This window comes from Primulina eburnea, chromosome 10 (genome assembly GCF_022965805.1).
Source record: "Primulina eburnea isolate SZY01 chromosome 10, ASM2296580v1, whole genome shotgun sequence".
In the NCBI taxonomy this organism is placed as follows: Eukaryota; Viridiplantae; Streptophyta; class Magnoliopsida; order Lamiales; family Gesneriaceae; genus Primulina; species Primulina eburnea.
The window spans coordinates 18,981,517-18,994,896 of record NC_133110.1 but is presented as its reverse complement, the minus strand read 5'-3'; positions in this window follow the sequence as shown (position 1 = coordinate 18,994,896).

The following is a 13,380-nucleotide window of genomic DNA, read 5'->3' as shown; positions in this document are numbered from 1 at the left end:
CATTGAGCATGAATACAAACCCAGAGGTTGACTTCGAGTCATCGATATCGCTTTGGAAACTAGAGTCGGTATAGCCTTCCAATTTCAGTTCTCCACCCCATAGACCAAGAACAATTTATTGGTCCTTCTCAACTACTTGAGGATGTCTTTCACAGCTTTCCAGTGTGGAAGACCAGGGTTCGATTGATATCTACTCACTACAATTAGTGCAAAAACCACGTCAGGACGTGTAGATATCATCTCATACATGATGCTACCAATCGCATATGCATAAGGAATGCTTGTCATCGCCGCTATCTCTGCTCCAGTCTTGAAAGACAGACTTGGATAGGGACACGCCATGACACATTGGTAGATGTCCTCTCTTGGACTCATCCATCGAGAACCGCTTCACGATGGTATCAATGTATGTGGACTGGGTGAGACCGAGTAATCTTCTTGATCTATCTCTATAGATCTGTATTCCCAATACAAAATATGTTTCACCCAAGTCCTGTATCGAGAACTTACTTGCTAACCATATTTTAGTGGATTGCAACATTCCTACATCATTCCTAATGATTAGAATGTCATCAACATAAAACACCAGGAATGTCACAACACTCCCACTGACCTTCTTATACATACAGGGTTCCTCAGGATTCTTAGCAAAACCAAACTCTCTGATTGTACTGTCAAATCTAAGGTTCCAACTCCTAGATGCCTGTTTTAGACCATAAACAGATCTCTGAAGTTTGCATACCATATGCTCATTTCCGACAGATGTAAACCCTTCAGGTTGAGACATGTAAATCTCTTCCTTAATATCCCCATTAAGAAAGGCTGTCTTGACATCCATCTGCCATATCTCATAGTCATACCATGCAGCTATGGCTAGCAATATCCTTATGGACTTGAACATTGCAACTGGAGAAAAGGTTTCCTCAAAGTCAACTCCTTGTCTTTGAGTATATCCTTTTGCTACCAATCGCGCCTTGAAGGTCAATACCTTCCCATCCGCCCCAAGTTTCCTCTTGTAAATCCATTTACACCCTCTGGGAACAATTCCCTCAGGTGGATCCACGAGATTCCACACTTGGTTCGAATGCATGGAATTCATCCCAGATTCCATCGCGTCAAGCCACTTGGATGAATCGGCATCATATAATGCTTCCTTGAAGGTCCTTGGATCACATCCATGGTTAGGCTCATCATGGCCCTCTTCAAGAAGCAGACCATACCTCATAGGTGGTCTCGAGACTCTCTCGGATCTTCTAGGAGCTTGTATCTCCTCTCTTGGCTCCTCGGGTGTGGGTTCTACAACTGTGAGTGTCTTTCGAACCTCTTCGAGTTCTATCATCTCGACTTTTCTATCTAATAGAAATTCTTTTCCAAAAAGGTTGCATTCCTAGAAACAAACACCTTTGTTTCTTGGGGATGATAAAAATGATATCCAACTGAATTCTTTGGATATCCCACAAAGTAACATAAAATGGATCGACTATCCAATTTATCTCCCATTACCTGCTTCACATAAGCAGGGCACCCGCATATTCTAAGACAAGAATATTTGGGAGGCTTACCCATCCATATCTCATCTGTTGTCTGCCTTTGAATGGACATTTAGTGGAATATCTTTCAATTTTAAATTTTAGAGATCGTTTTCAAGTTCTCCAGTACCAATTAAACATTCATTCTTGTAAATGCTGTAAACACCTTTGCTAAATAAACAAGAATATCCATCTTTATCAACATAGAAATGGAAACAATGTTTTTCACAAAATTAGGTACAAACAAAACATCTCATAAAATTAACTTAAAACTATTTTCCAACAATGAGTAAAGATCTTCAACAGCCTTGGCAACAACTCTTGCTCCATTGCCCATCCCCAAGAAGGTCACACCTTCCCTAAGCTTCCTATTTCTTCCCATCACCTGTAAATCATTACAGAGATGTGAGCCACAACCGGTATCTAATACCCAAGAAGTAGAGTTAAATGAAATGTTTACTTCAATGTAGAACATACCGTTTCCAGAACTCTTCTGGGCAAGATATTCCTTGCAGTTACGCCTCCAATGTCCAGGCTTCTTGCAGTGATGACATACATCATCAGTCTTGTCAGCCTTAACTGGTCTGGCTGCCTCAACGGGATTTTGAGATTGCCTCATCAAGGGCACGTTCTTCTTGGGACGTTGGAAAGAATGCTTCTTTGCATTCCCATGTGGATCAATCTTCGTACCAGATGAAGAACCCACATAAAGATGGTTGATTCAAACGTAACAAGCATATTCACCAACTCCTCAAGGGTCGGCTCCATCTTGTTCATGTTGAAGTTCACCACAAAAGGATAAAATGAGCTAGGCAATGATAACAGCAAAACGTCGGTGGTCAACTCCGAAGGCAAGATCAGATCCATGCCAACGAGCTTGTCCACGAGCCCAATCATCTTCAGGTCATGCTCATGGACCGATGCCCCATCTCGCTTGCGCATAGTGATCAGCTCCTTGACGGTAGCATGCCTAAGAGGCCGAGTCTGCTCACCAAAAAGCTCCTTGAGGTGCATATGAATGTCAGCAGCATTCTTTGCATCCTCAAAACGCCTCTGCAGCTCATCGTTCATAGAAGTCAGCATATAACACCTGGCTATCAAGTCATGGTCACACCATTCCTTGTAAGTCTGCAATTCCTCAGTAGTGCAGTCAGTCGGAGCCTCAATAGGGGGCGACTCAGTCAGTGTATATGCTACCCTTTCCGAATTCAAGACGATTTTCAGGTTTCTTAGCCAAGTGAGGTAATTAGGTCCAGTTAATATGTGTTTGTCGAGTATTGCAGATATCGGATTGTGAATCGAAGACATTGTCAATTTGTACTGAAAAGTAAAAACAGATAAATGCTGATGACTATTTTAAAATATTTAGTAAGATATGAAGTTTGGACTTTTACTTCATAAATATTTGCTCCCACTGTTTTGACATCTTTTACTACCCTCTAGTGAAAACGGGAAACTCCTTTCCTCAGTAGGTACGTAAGGTCCAATTTACGAATTATGATCCCGAATAATATCAGCCAATCACAATTCCTAAAAGGTAGTTTCCAATTGCATCACAATGCAACCCTCTACGTAAACTTTTGTCTCACGTTTGATTAGGACCCAATAATATGACGTCGTTCATCTTTACGTGTCAAGCCTAACCCATCGATATTGAACCTTAATGGACGGTCGCCATGAGTTCCCTCAATAATTTGAGCCGAAATCATGGGAGTTCCACATAGTTCACATCACCATGTCAATGGATGTCACAGCTTTCCGGCACCAAGGGCCCCCCCCCCCCCCCAATAATATGAGTCGAGCCCCGAGTACGGGTAGCGTTCATCATGCACCCATTGTCGATGGAAGACATGGAAATTATAAACAAATTTATAATTCCTCTTTTCGGGCTTGATATTAATTTTGAATCTTATTCAAAATGAGGGTTTTTAATTTTGAAAAGTCTCATCATTAATTTTATTTAAAAGCTCGCCATGTTTGATCGTATGTTTGCCGGGTTCATGCAACTTTGTTATTATCACAATAATAATGCACATACTCATTATTTATAACATATCATGCATATATTATAAACAGTAAACAAAACAAGGATGATCAATCGCCTCAAAACTAATGGCCCGTGTGAGCTAAACACGGGCCTATGTCCAATCCTAGGGAAAATGCATGGGATGCAAATGCAACTATTACATTAGCTTCCAATATTTACATGTCTTCGATCTTCATAATCATCATGGCCACCATCTTCCAATATTGATCATCCACTATACTAATATTTACAAATAAATATCTATGGCAAATAGGGATACATCTCATGGGGTGGGAACGGGCCATAAACCAAGCCCACTTTATAAATTGATAATTATTACAATCATTCAACACAAAATACCCTAGCATACACCTAGCAAATTGGGCTTGGGCTTTTGACCATCCTTCATGCATAATATCACATATCATACACCATCAATTAATTATCACAATAATTAATTGATCCAATATTATATATCTTGATCCAATCACTAACCGCCACGATTATAAACTAAATTAACAAAGTATACAAACACCTTTGTCTACTTTCCAATTAATTTATTTATAACCAAATTTCTTATAAATCACAATTTACTATAAATAATTAAAGTCCAACTTCAATTATTTATTTTATGAGAAAAATTGGCAACTTTTGTAATTTTAAAATTAAGGGCCCAAAAACTTATTTTTCACCAAAAAACATTTTGGCTCATTTAAAATTAACAAATATGTTAGCCATCCAATGGCCCAACAACTCAAGGCCCATGACACTTTGATATTCCAAAACACTTTTGGAAACCCTAGTCGTCATCGCCGTCGCCGGAGCTCCGTCGCCGGATTCCGACCACAAAATTTTTTTTATTTATTTTCGATAGAGGGGTTTGGGCAGCCTCTCGGGCTGCCCTTGCTGCCCGACACGGGCAGCAACATGCTGCCCGAAATACCCTTTTGTCATGCCTTGATTTTTGTTGCAAATTTCATTCTCATGCGGTTAGAAATCAATCTCAATATAATATCTTGTAAATGCTACACAAAATCGTAACCATAGCTCAGATACCACTTGAAAGGGGATCGGTTACGGTGACCGGAAGCGCAACGGAAGTTAAAAATTTTTGATTTTCATGGAATATTTTCGGCCACCTCATTTTGTGTAGCAAATACAACAAACACCAAATATCATACATAGGGTGTTGAGAAAATCGTTACCTATCAACCTCTTGAGGTTGATGATGGCTCCAACTTTGTTGTCAAACAACAAAGCTCTTCAAGGCAAGACAATCTACAAGCTTCCTCCTTTGAACACTCCTTGTTCAAAAATCAATCCCACCACTAACAAGCTAGAACCCTTCTTACTTTGCACTAGAAAAATAAGAAGATTATACAAAGAGAAGAATATTTCTTCCTCAACACTTGAAGAAGAAAAAAAGAGAAAAACTTGGAGAGAAATCCCTCTAAAATTTCGACCAAGACATGAAAAATGAGGGAGGGAAAAGTTGCCTTGTTGTGCAAAAAATTGATCCAAAAAGTTGCATGCCATGCATTATTTTCATCAAAAGTATTCTCCAACTCTTCACCTCTCAAGCATTCAATGTGACTTGGGCTAGTAACTATTACAAGGCCCATGGACTATTTAAATTTTCTCAAACATATTTGAGCCCAATTAGACTTTACTTGATTTTACTCAAGCCCACTAGTTAAATAATTATTTCCAATTGGACTCTACAAGGCCCAATGTTATTTAATTAATTCAACACTTGAATTAATTTAATTATTTGGACTCTACTAGGCCCACTAATGTTTAATTAATTCAACACTTGAATTAATTTAATTTAGTCCATAATAATGTTTATGAAAATCACATTTTTCAAATACATTATTTACTTGGCCTATTTTTACACATTCATAAATTAAAAAATATATATTTCTCTCATAGAAGTCATACTTCTATTTTTCTCTACGCTTATAAACTAATTTATAAGCCGTTCAACACATTGAACTATTTTTACTTCTCAACGGGATATAGAAAGCTAGTACTTGTGTGGCTCTCAATGGTTCATTGATACAACTAGCCGTGGGTTCACATCTCCATATGATTCGGACTAAACATGTCCTTATATGAGCATACCCCAATTGCTCTATTCTTATTTATCAACTCCTTGTAACAAGAACGTCAGAACTCAAGTCTGATAGTACCCAACCAATCATGTTAAACGCCTAGCAGCATCGCTTACATGATTCCCTAGGTATCAAATGATAGTGCCTGCAAGAACCATTCAATTATGGTTAGCGTACAGTACGGTCCTTTCAACTCATATATTCCGACCGATTCGATAACCATTGGTTTATCGAGAGTTGTCAGTGAATCGATACTATGTGTCATGTCGTAGTTGCATCGATGGTGTAATCTATGAAACCCCTTTCATAATTACCATCATACTCTGATCAGAGATTTCAAACTACATATACATGAAAACATATAGGATTTCCATACCCGTAGGTAAGCGGTGAATCCCCGACTACAATGCATCAACTCCTATATGTTTCGATATAACACCCAACCTTGCCACCTGATGACCCCATGAGAGTCGGTAAACAAGTCTAAGTGAAACGCTAGCACATAGAGTCTCAATGTTGTCCCGGGTCATAAGGACTAATGGTGTACAACCATAAACTAGGACTTTTCCACTCGATAAGTGAGAACCACTTGGAAAGTCCTTTATGGAGGGTTGTTCAGTGCAATTTACCAGGAGCACCTATCTGCATGCTCGAACATCACAATGTCCCCTAACAATGAAACATGGTACTCACATCGCAGATATTAGTCTCGAACTCGAGCGGCCTATATCCTTCTTAGTGGTGGTTGAATCGACTAGGAACCGTTTAGAAGATATTGTATTACAAATATGAGTTTCATGATACTCATCATATGAGCATCTCATATTCTTTCTACTATTTGTATATTCAAGGGCTTTATCTATGCAACTAACATGGGTATACAGATAAAGAAGTACCAAAACAATAATTTCAAATATTATTAAAATAAATATTGCTTATACATAGAGTTTCATTGTGAACACTCGGCCAACACTTGGCTCGACGGGCACCTACTCTAACAATCATGTACGTGTCAAAACAGCTCATCAAATCAGCATAAACTTAAAAATTTTCTTTTCATTGAAGTCAGTTCATTAGTTGTGACTTTCGTATAAGCTCTATCGTATCAGCTCTATTTATGGATCCATCTATAAAATCGTGGTACCTGACGGCAAGGGACATCAACGACAGCATTACCTGCCCATTGATCCCGGGCCTCAGCTCATCCTATCTCATGTCATTGTATACATATACATCGTCAGTCATAACCAATTCCCATCCTTCAAAAATATCATCATTTTCATCACTTAATAAAAACATGCATATGCGTAACTTTTCCTTTAAACCAAGCATGCAACGTATTTATCATAATCGCGTCATGTGCAAAATGACCATTTTGCCCCTGGAAACTCGAAAATTATCGTTTCACCCCTGGACCTCTAAAATTTACCCAAAACATACCGAACTCCTTAAAATGTCCCAATATATTGTTAAAAGCATTTCTAGACGTAAACTTGAGCCAAAATCAGAACTTAACCGATTCGTTTTAAAACTTGGACCGGGGTCCCGGTTTTAACCAAATCAACTCGAAACTTAATCAAAATTTTCCCAAATTTTTGCCATATCTTCGAAACACTAAAAGGCCCCTAATACTCTAATAACCGCTCCAAAAATTTCGGCTGGAAGATCCAACAAGAAACAAAACTCTCGGCCCACCCTATGCTATAATCACATTACAACACATGGCTCCCAACTCATCACCTTTCGGTCTTCTCCAATCCCACCACCTATCTAACGTTTAAGACACACCATTAGTAACCTAATGACCCCTTCTAAACGAAGGCGAACCGATAATTAAGGTTGCTGCACTAGCCACGTGCAGAAGTCGACCGAAAGCTACCGTCTCCATCTCCATTCACGTTGTGCTTCCAAGGATCGAGCCTCTCCCTCAACCAAACACCCATGACTTCTTCCTAAAATCTTACTAGACTCTACAAGGTCTGAAACATGGCTGGGTTCGAACCCATGCACAGTAGAATCCTCCATACATCGCCAAACCCATTACCGAACCAAGAAACAAGAACCGGGACCACCCATACAAAATGCTAAGATGATCTTGTTTCCAGCCTACCACTCCACTCCCTATGGTGATAACAGCCTTCAAACACACCCTACAGCAGACCCCTTGCATAAAATGAAGGAAAACGTGAGTGTCAAACCAAAAGGATGTAAGAACATTTGAGAAATCGAACACCATGCGCACTCACGCTTGGATCGGAATATTCACATTCAAATATACATATTACAACAAGTATATAGCGTGTATGACGCGAAAAAGGATGGTAACATGCGTGCCTTGAGATGTTTGAAGATCAAACAAGAAAAGAGTGAGGCTTCCTTTGAAGAATAAGAGACCACCGAAGTTTTCTTGAAGAATGGCACTGAACCTGAGAGAGAGCAGCTGGGGAGGAGGATGTCGGCTGATGATTTTTAGGTTTAGGTTAAATTGTGCTTAAGGTATAATTAAATAGTTAATAGTTTTTTAATGGGCCACAATTTCATTTTAAAGGTTTTAAAAGAATTTTAAGCCCGATAAGCTTAAAAGTAGGCCAAATAAATTCAACACACTGCCGAAAAATATTTCGTGTTGAAAAGGTTTTGAAAATATTAGCCAAACCCTTAAAAAGTCCCCCGATTTAATAAAATATGCGCACTGTAAAAATTAAAATCATGCAGGTAAAAATACCCAAAAATTCTCATTTTTTAAACATACACTTGAAAATGCTTTAACTTAATTTATAAAAATAAATCGTGTAATTAAAATAATTTTCCTGAAAATTTCTAGTCTCCCGTCCTCGTTCGAGTGAAATGCATCTAGAAACACTAATACGTGAATTTTTTTAAAAAAATTTAATGAATTAAATTCTATCATGCATGAATTATGCATAAAATACATAAAATAATTAAACACATAATTAAAATAAAAATCCCAGACTTCATGCATTCATGTTACGTGAATTAAATTCTTGTACCTTACATTAAAAATGCTTGTTCGTAAAAGTCTACTAATATTGTAATATTTGGAAGTATTTTGTATACTCACAAAATTTAGATGTTATGCTTTATAAGAAATAAAGGCACTTGAGGAATTTTTGAAAGTCGTTAAGAAACATGGGATTAAGTGGATATGTGTGTTGGAATTATGTCGTTTAAGACTATCAGAGTTGTGTAAGTTTGAATTAAAAGAGGTAAGTGTTTATATAAATTTTGGGTGAAATAAAAAAAAATAATAACACTATGTTCTACATAGTTTACCAACTAACAATATTAAGATATTTTTATCAAGAAAGCAGCCTAAAATCTTGATATGTAGATTCTAGAATTCTACCGATTTTATGTGAAGTTGAATTATTAGAGTTAGTCTAACGCTAACGTGATATAACTTATTATGTTTTATACGCTAGTATTAATCAAGCATTAAGGATATGTCAGAATCCGACATTCGTTCCAATGAGGAAAGTCCAAGTGCCTTAGGCCTCAATTATATTGTAATTGGGAAGAAATAGTTTAAGCATGTAATTGATACTAGAAGAGTTTTATTAAATAAGTATAAGATCGATATTGTATATTTGGGTTTTATGGATTTAAGTTACTCGAAATTTAAGTTCGTAACAATTTTATATTTGGGATGTACTTGTAAATAATTAAGTTACGTTAGTTTGATGTCGTAAGATAAAAATTCGATTCAAGGATCTTAGGCTAATATTATTACGTGGTTGAGATAAGGTTTAACGTTTAAGTGCACTAATGAGGATAAAAGTCGACTAGTAACCCTTCGTGCTAAGATCTCTCAAGTTGAACTACATAAATGCTAATATTTTAATTTAAAGCCTTAGCATACCTTGAGTTCAATAAATTTGAGAAATGATGCTTTTGGGATTTTGATATTGAAATATAATAAGTCGATGAAGGTTTATGGATATTTTGATATTGAAATATAATAAATTTAGAGGACCTCCACCACCACCAACACCACCAGGAGACCCAACTACCGGAGTACTTGAGGGGATAGCGAGGCTTATGGAGCAGGCCCAGCTAGGCCAGCAGATACCCGGTCAGCAGACCGATGTTTATGAGCAGTTTCGTCGGCTTAACCCAAAGGATTTCGGGGGTACCCCCGATGCATTCGTGGAAGAGGGATGGATTGGGTCTCGGGAGTTGCATTTTGAGTACCTATAGATGAAGGATGGCGACCGGGCCAGGTGCGCCATTTATATACAGAGGGATGATGCGTCCCTTTGGTGGAAGGGAGCTGCACATGCAGTGAATGTGGCTACTCTCACTTGGGCCAGATTTCGGGAGATGTTCTTCAGGAAGTATTTCCCAGCTAACGTCAAGGGCTGCCTGACGAGAGAGTTCATTAGTTTCCGGCAGGGGGACTTATCTGTAGCGTATTTTATCCACAAGTTTGATGGGGCTGCCATTTTGTGCCCATGATAGGGAGAGATGCCGCACAGAAGCTGAAGAAATTATTAGATGGACTGAGACCCGCCCTTCGTCGGGACGTCATGCGGATGAGGCCGGCAGGTTATGATGAGGCCACCGCTTGCGCTTTCAGGCGGAGCAGGCTCTGCGAGACATAGACTATGAGATGCAGAGGAAGCGGCATCAGACTCAGTCAAGTTCCCAGCCACAAAAAAGCAGTTTACTGGGCCACCAAGACAGCAGGGGCAGCAGAAGCCCCAAGGGAAGTTTAGGAGGCCACAACAGTAGCAGCATCTGATACCTCCTGCGCCTAAGCCAGATGACAAACAGCCATGCCTATAGTGCAGCAGGTTCCATTTTGGCAAGTGCATGTAGGGACCTTTAAATGCTTCATTTGTGGACAGTAGGGCCATAAAGCAGCGGATTACCCTAGAAGAAAGGGCCCCACTACTGTCCAAGCTTATGTGATGAATGCCGAGGAGGCTGAGGCTGAGCCAGACTCGACACTGATTACTGGTGACCTTTTTGTTTAAGATTTCAATTTATCGCATAATTGCATGGATTTTATGCTCTCATGAAGATTAAATTTATGGGATTGATAACTTAGAACAAATTAGGATGCATGTTCTAATTGGTTGGGATTAAGAAGTCAATTGTTTTAATGGAGGATATGAGGGCTTAATTGTAATAACCAATAAATTTAGGACTTGATTGATAAAAATCGAGATTTTTGGGGACTAATTTCAAAACTTCTGTGATTTTGAGGGTTTAATTGTGACTTTCCTAAAGTTTTCAAAATCTTGGGATTTGAATTAGAAAATTAGAAAAGGGTCAAATTGCAATTTCGAAAAATTTTAGAGGGGTCATGTTGCAATTTTCGAAAAGTTGATGGACCAAAGTGCAAATTTCGAAACTTTAAGGGGCTAATTGGAAATTTTTTATTTCTCTGAGGATTAATTTTGAATTTTTTAGGGAATGATGTTTGGGTTAAGTCAGTGATTTTTCGAGGATTTTGTGTTAATTGCCGATGAGAAATTCCTTAAGCTCAACACTATTAGATTTGATGGTATGTTTTGTCCCAGGGAGAATATATATTGCAAGTGTAGCCACGAGTGCACTGCTTGATTCAGGGGCTACGGGTTCGTTTATATCTGAATATTTTGTCAAGCGACTAGAAATCATATCAATAGCGATTGATTCAAGGTTCAGAATAACAATCCCATCCGGGGATCAGATGTTCACTTTCCGGATAGTGAAGAGATTGGAGCTTCGGTTACAAAATTATATGGTGCAGGAAGATTTGATAGTGCTACCATTGCCGGAGTTCGACATCATTCTAGGTATAGGTTGGCTTTCGTTGAATGGAGTAGTCATAGACTTTTGATAGAGGTCAGTGTTCATCAGACCGCCCAGTGGTAGGCCATTTGTTTTTGAGGCATCCAGACATCAGCAGTTGTCGCGCGTCATTTCCTTCTTGTGTGCGAGGAAGCTTATCAATAAAGGATGCTGGGCATTCTTAGCCAGAATTGTTTCATTGACAGAGCCAGTCACTCAGAGGCTGGAGGATGTGGATGCAGTCAGTGAGTTCTCTAGTATTTTCCCTGACGATGTTTCTGGCGTTACACTAGATAGAGAGGTGGACTTCTTTATTGATATCATGCCAGGGACAATGCGGATATCTAAGGCACCCTATCATCTAGCACCTACCGAGATGAAAGAACTAAAAGATCTGATACAAGATTTTCTAGATAAGGGATTCATATGCCTGAGTTTTTCTCCATGGGGCACACCGGTTCTGTTTGTCAAAAAGAAGGATGACAGCATGCGATTGTGCATTGATTACAGAGAACTGAATAGAGTCACAGTTAAGAACAAGTATCCATTGTCGAGGATCGAGGATTTGTTTGAACAGCTTTAGGGATCATCTGTGTTATCAAAGATAGACCTTCGATCCGGATACCACAAGCTGAAATTTAAGGAGGCTAATGTGCATAAGACAGCCTTCCGGACACGATACGAGCACTATGAGTTTTTGGTGAAGCTCTTCGGCCTGACGAACGCGCCAGCAATCTTCATGGATCTCATGAATCACATGTTTTAGCCATACTTGGATCAGTTCGTCAGAGTTTTGATTGAAGATATCCTGATCTATTCGAAGAGCAAAGATGAGCACAGTCAGCACCTGAGGACAGTATTGCAGACTCAACAGAACAGGCTGTATGGCAAGTTCAGTAAGTGTGAGTTTTGGCTCAATAGAATGACATTCTTGGGTCACATTGTATCTCAGGATGGTATAGAGATCGACCACAGTAAGGTCGAGGCAGTCAGAGATTAGCCAGTGCCCAAGAGCGTGACAGAGATCCGTAGTTTCTTGGGATTAATGGGTAACTACCGAAAATTCATCCATGGCTTCTCTTCTATTGCGGTGCCTATCACCGCCTTGAAGAAGAAGAATTTCAAGTTTATCTAGGGACCTGAGTGTCAAGAGAGCTTTGACAGACTGAAGCTAGAGTTGACCACTGCACCAGTTCTAACTATGCCATCATGACAGGGAGAGTTTTTGGTTTATACAGATGCATCGAAGCTTGGTTTGGACGTGGTTCTGATTCAACTGGACAGAGTGATAGCCTACGCGTCCAGACAGCTGAAGGTCTATCAGAAAAATTATCCGACTCATGATCTCGAGCTAGCAGCAGTGGTATTTGCCCTGAAGATCTGGAGACACTATCTATATGGGGAGAAGTGCATGATTTTTACTGACCATAAGAGCCTGAAGTACTTCTTCACACAGAAAGAGCTGAATATGCGACATAGGAGGTGTCTTGAGCTGGTAAAGGATTATGATTGTGACATTTGCTACCATCCGGGTAAGACTAATGTGGTTGCGGATGCTTTGAGCAGGAAGCACACAGTGATTGCTCATTTCTCAGTGTAGAGACCGCTACAAGCTGAGATTCAAAGATTTGAGCTTGCCGTTTATGCCAGGGGCGAGGCCTTGAATCTTGCTACTCTGATAATACAGACGACTCTGAGAGACATAATTCGAGCAGGGCAGACTTCTGACGAGCACTTACAGGAGTGGAGACAGAGGGACGAGGCTAAGGGCCAGAGGCTGTATACAGTTGTGGACGACATAGTCAGATATAGGGACCGCCTATGGATTGCTGACAGTGATTCCCTTAGAGGAGATATCCTGAGCGAGGCCCACAACACCACGTAATCCATCCATCCACTGAGTACGAAGTTA